Source organism: Anopheles ziemanni (genome assembly GCF_943734765.1).
Source record: "Anopheles ziemanni chromosome X unlocalized genomic scaffold, idAnoZiCoDA_A2_x.2 X_unloc_49, whole genome shotgun sequence".
Taxonomy (NCBI): Eukaryota; Metazoa; Arthropoda; class Insecta; order Diptera; family Culicidae; genus Anopheles; species Anopheles ziemanni.
In genome coordinates this window covers 158828-165150 of record NW_026689817.1, presented here as the reverse complement: position 1 = coordinate 165150, position 6323 = coordinate 158828, and positions in this window count along the sequence as shown.

The following is a 6323-nucleotide window of genomic DNA, read 5'->3' as shown; positions in this document are numbered from 1 at the left end:
TTTGGGTTTTTTTCGATCCGACGCATAGTTCGCGCGCAATCGAGAGAAAACGGAAAAACACGTTTACAAAATTCCGGACGAATTTTGTGATCGCCGTCCATACATTTTCGATCGATTTTTAAAATTTCGAGATAGCGCTTTGGTGTCTTCGGCAATAATGTAGAAATCGGGTTTTTAAACACATTTTACTTTTGGGTTTTTTTCGATCCGTCGCTTGGTTCGCCCGCAATCGCGAGAAAACGAAAAAACACGTTTACAAAATTCCGGACGAATTTTGTGAACGCCGTCCATACATTTTCGATCGATTTTTAAAATTTCGAGATAGCGCTTTGGTGTCTTCGGCAATAATGTAGAAATCGGGTTTTTAAACACATTTTACTTTTGGGTTTTTTTCGATCCGTCGCTTGGTTCGCCCGCAATCGCGAGAAAACGAAAAAACACGTTTACAAAATTCGTCCGGAATTTTGTGAACGCTCTCCATACATTTTCATCTTTGGGTCGTGAATACCGGCTGACAGATAAGAGATAGCGACTTGTCGTAGAATATTTATATGTTGGACGTTGAAAGACGCAACTTTCTTTATATGGGAGCAACCCGATCAGGGTGCTCCAAGTCGGTCGTTTGGTCGGTTTATGTTTTGGGCCGACCATGTGCTGTACCAGGTTGAGGTACCTTTCATGAATTATAACTCGGTCAGTTTTTCATCGAGCGACAAGTTACGCTGTGATTTGGAATGGTCTTGAGTGGAACTATTACGGAAAAATACGAACAGAAAATCAGCATGTTGGTGGGCGAAGCTATTAGTGAAACATAGAGCAACAAGGGTCCAAAAACGAATGAAATGGGACTTGGACCAAGAATAACGGCAAGTTGGAGACGAGTTAGCAAGTTGGCGTAGAATATTTATAAACTGTGCATAATATGACCAACAAAAAAGTATATGGGGCCAAGGCGCTGGCTGGCCTCCAAAAAGGTGATTTGGGCGATACAAAGTGTGTACCCAAGTGCGAACAAGTATGGTGAAAACAGGGTAAGGTTCCAAGTACCATGAATAACTTCGGCTGTAGGTGGCCTAGCGAGGCAAATGACATACCGTTGGAAAGGTCTTGGGGAGACCTTTCTACGCTGAAAGTTTCATGGGGCTGAGTTGAAAGACCACGGAGATATTAGGTGATGATGGTCCAATTCGGGGACCAATTCGCAGGAAATGGCACTTGACCAAAACCACCCTTGAAAGGTGATTATCGGCTGACCGGTAAGAGATAGCGACTTGGCGTAGAATATTCATACGTTGGGCGGGTGGAGACGCAACTTTCATTATATGGGAGAAAACCGATCAGGGTGCTCCAAGTCGGTCGTTTGGTCGGTTTATGGTTTGGGCCGATCACGTGGTGCACCAGGTAGAGGTACCTTTCATGAATTATAACTCGGTCAGTTTGCAACCGAGCGACAAGTCACGGTATGATTTGGAATGGTCGTGAGTGAGACTATTAAGGAAAAATACAAGCAGAAAATCAGCATGTTGGTGGGCGAAGCTATTAGTGAAACATAGAGCAACAAGGGTTCAAAAACTAATGAAATGAGCCTTGGACCAAGAATAACGGCAAGTTGGAGACGAGTTAGCAAGTTGGCATAGAATATTTATAAACTGTGCATAATATGTCCAACAAAAAAGTATATGGGGCCAAGGCGCTGGCTGGCCTCCAAAAAGGTGATTTGGGCGATACAAAGTGTGTACCCAAGTGCGAACAAGTATGGTGAAAACAGGGTAAGGTACCAAGTACCATGAATAACTTCGGCTGTAGGTGGCCTAGCGAGGCAAATGACATACCGTTGGAAAGGTCTTGGGGAGACCTATCTACGCTGAAAGTTTCATGGGGCTGAGTTGAAAGACCACGGAGATATTAGGTGATGATGGTCCAATTCGGGGACCAATTCGCAGGAAATGGCACTTGACCAAAACCACCCTTGAAAGGTGAATACCGGCTGACCGGTGAGAGATAGCGACTTGGCGTAGAATATTCATACGTTTGGCAGGTAAAGACGCAACTTTCATTGTATGGGAGCAACCCGATCAGGGTGCTCCAAGTCGGTCGTTTGGTCGGTTTATGATTTGGGCCGACCATGTGCTGTACCAGGTAGAGGTACCTTTCATGAATTATAACTCGGTCAGTTTGCCACCGAGTGACAAGTTGCGTTGTGTTTTGGAATGATCTTAAGTGGGACTATCAAGGAAAAATAAAAATAGAAAATCAGCTTGTCCATGGCCGAAGCTATTAGTGAATCATATAGCAAAATGGGTCCGAAAACGAATGAAATGGGACTTGGACCAAGAATAACGGCAAGTTGGAGAAGAGATAGCAAGTTGGCGTAGAACAATTATAAACTGTGCATGGTATGACCAACAAAAAAGTATATGTGGCCCAGGCGGTAGCTGGCCTCCAAAGTGGAGATATGGGTGATTCATGGTTTGCACCCAAGTATGGCAAAAACTGGTAGAGGTACCTTTCATGAATTATAACTCAGGCTGTATGGCACTTAGCGGGACGCTTGACTCTGGTGTGGAATAGTCCTGAGTGGGACTATCAAGGAAAAATACGAACAAAAAATAACCATGTCCACGGACGAAGGTATTAGCGAAACTTAGAGCGAAATTGCGACCAAGTCGCTGGAAATGGCCCTTGAACCAAGTATACCGTCAAGGCGGTACGAGATAGCGAGTTGACGTAGAACATTTATAAGTTTGCCTTTACGAGACGAAAGTTTAGTTATATGGGGCCAACCCGCCCAGGGTTGTCCAAGTCGGTCATATGGCTGATCGAAATTTTCGACCAAGTACTGAGAAAACAGGGTAAGGTACCAAGTACCTCAAATAACTTCGGCTGTAGATGTCCGAGCGAAGCAAACGGCATAGCGTTGGAAAGGTCTTGAAGTGCTCTAAACACCCTGAAAGTATGAGAACGCTATCTGGAAAACTCGTGGAGATATTAGCGAAACATAGGGCCCAAAAGATACCAAGTCGCAGGAAATGGGCCCTCCAAGAACACCCTAAAATCCCAATTACGGCTACGTTGCAGGCCAGCTAGCGAAGTGAAATGTTCTAGACATAACTAGAACACGTTGATGCGCAACTTTTTGAATAAGAACTTTTTTCGATATCTGGCCCCCAAAGGGGGGATATGGGCGATCCAAGGATTTTTCCAAGTTTCGGTACTTTTTACGGTATCGCTCATAGCTCCGGCTGTATGCAAGCAAATGGCAACCTAAGACATGATTTGGAAAGGATAAGAGTAGTACTAACTTACGATAGAACACAGCGAAGCGCTATCGGTTCATGGCAAGGCCGATATAAGCAGTCAAAAATGCAAAATGTTGACAAAATGAACAAAAATTACCTTGGTACGCGAATAGCGGCCAGGGATGAAGAGGTACGAAGGTGGTGGGGAATAATTAAAATTAGGAATTGGTACGATCTATAAGTTTGCCGAAGACCGCAAAGCGCTCAGACCCATAGAAAGTGGCCATTTGGGCCGAACAGTGCGTGCAAAGAGGTGAAAAAGCAAAAATTGCACTTTGGGGGGCGATTTGCGGGGGGAAGGAGGGGTCGGAGGGGTAAATGTCTCATGGCCAAAAAGTCTTATCTCATCAAGATCTAAAACATTGCCGAAGACCGCAAAGCGCTAGCTCGCAATCGAAAAATCGCGATTTTGAAAATTTTCTAAGTGTTGGGCCCCCTAAGGAAAAGTAACAAAAATCACCTTTGGCCCCAATTTTGAGCATGAAGGAGTCGTTTCCGAGGCATGGTGTCTTCGGCAAAAAGTTTCATCTACTCGAGTACTTACGACTAGTCAAATAAAAAATTGAGAAACACAAACGGTATGGCTATGCCGAAGCTCGATACACCCGAAAAAATCAAAAAAAAGTCGAAAATGTCGAAAAATGAGAAAACCCTATATTCGTACTCTACTCGAGCCCTAAATATTGAAAAGTGAAACCCGCGATCGATTTGGAACAAAAAATTGACCTAGGCAAAGTTGTATGACGGTTTGCACCTTTGAAAAATCTGGTAAGTGTATTTTAGACAGACTTGAAAAAAGTCGCCCCGAGTCCCCTTACGTTGAAAATCCGAAAAAGTCGAAATTGTTGAAAATGTTAAAAAGCCTCTTTTGGTGGTCCATGGCACCACTAGATATTGAAAAGTGAGGTCCGCGGCCAATCCGGAAGAAAAAGTTAGCTAGGCAAACTTGTATGTCGGTCGATACAAAAAACGGCTCGGTGAGTGTATTTTCGACAGGCTTCAAAAAACAATCCTTTCTCCATACAATTTCAATCGATTTTTAAAATTTCGAGATAGCGCTTTGGTGTCTTCGGCAATAATGTAGAAATCGGGTTTTTAAACACATTTTACTTTTGGGTTTTTTTCGATCCGTCGCTTGGTTCGCCCGCAATCGCGAGAAAACGAAAAAACACGTTTACAAAATTCCGGACGAATTTTGTGAACGCCGTCCATACATTTTCGATCGATTTTTAAAATTTCGAGATAGCGCTTTGGTGTCTTCGGCAATAATGTAGAAATCGGGTTTTTAAACACATTTTACTTTTGGGTTTTTTTCGATCCGTCGCTTGGTTCGCCCGCAATCGCGAGAAAACGAAAAAACACGTTTACAAAATTCCGGACGAATTTTGTGAACGCCGTCCATACATTTTCGATCGATTTTTAAAATTTCGAGATAGCGCTTTGGTGTCTTCGGCAATAATGTAGAAATCGGGTTTTTAAACACATTTTACTTTTGGGTTTTTTTCGATCCGTCGCTTGGTTCGCCCGCAATCGCGAGAAAACGAAAAAACACGTTTACAAAATTCCGGACGAATTTTGTGATCGCCGTCCATACATTTTCGATCGATTTTAAAAATTTCGAGATAGCGCTTTGGTGTCTTCGGCAATAATGTAGAAATCGGGTTTTTAAACACATTTTAATTTTGAGTTTTTTTCGATCCGACGCATAGTTCGCGCGCAATCGAGAGAAAACGGAAAAACACGTTTACAAAATTCCGGACGAATTTTGTGAACGCCGTCCATACATTTTCGATCGATTTTTAAAATTTCGAGATAGCGCTTTGGTGTCTTCGGCAATAATGTAGAAATCGGGTTTTTAAACACATTTTACTTTTGGGTTTTTTTCGATCCGTCGCTTGGTTCGCCCGCAATCGCGAGAAAACGAAAAAACACGTTTACAAAATTCCGGACGAATTTTGTGAACGCCGTCCATACATTTTCGATCGATTTTAAAAATTTCGAGATAGCGCTTTGGTGTCTTCGGCAATAATGTAGAAATCGGGTTTTTAAACATATTTTACTTTTGGGTTTTTTTCGATCCGACGCTTAGTTCGCCCGCAATTGAGAGAAAACGGAAAAACACGTTTACAAAATTCGTCCGGAATTTTGTGATCGCCGTCCATACATTTTCGATCGATTTTAAAAATTTCGAGATAGCGCTTTGGTGTCTTCGGCAATAATGTAGAAATCGGGTTTTTAAACACATTTTACTTTTGGGATTTTTTCGATCCGTCGCTTGGTTCGCCCGCAATCGCGAGAAAACGAAAAAACACGTTTACAAAATTCGTCCGGAATTTTGTGATCGCCGTCCATACATTTTCGATCGATTTTTAAAATTTCGAGATAGCGCTTTGGTATCTTCGGCAATAATGTAGAAATCGGGTTTTTAAACACATTTTACTTTTGGGTTTTTTTCGATCCGACGCTTTGTTCGCCCGCAATCGCGAGAAAACGAAAAAACACGTTTACAAAATTCGTCCGGAATTTTGTGATCGCCGTCCATACATTTTCGATCGAATTTTAAAATTTCGAGATAGCGCTTTGGTGTCTTCGGCAATAATGTAGAAATCGGGTTTTTAAACACATTTTACTTTTGGGTTTTTTTCGATCCGTCGCTTGGTTCGCCCGCAATCGCGAGAAAACGAAAAAACACGTTTACAAAATTCCGGACGAATTTTGTGAACGCCGTCCATACATTTTCGATCGATTTTTAAAATTTCGAGATAGCGCTTTGGTGTCTTCGGCAATAATGTAGAAATCGGGTTTTTAAACACATTTTACTTTTGGGTTTTTTTCGATCCGACGCATAGTTCGCGCGCAATCGAGAGAAAACGAAATAACACGTTTACAAAATTCGTCCGGAATTTTGTGATCGCCGTCCATACATTTTCGATCGATTTTTAAAATTTCGAGATAGCGCTTTGGTGTCTTCGGCAATAACGTAGAAATCGGGTTTTTAAACACATTTTACTTTTGGGTTTTTTT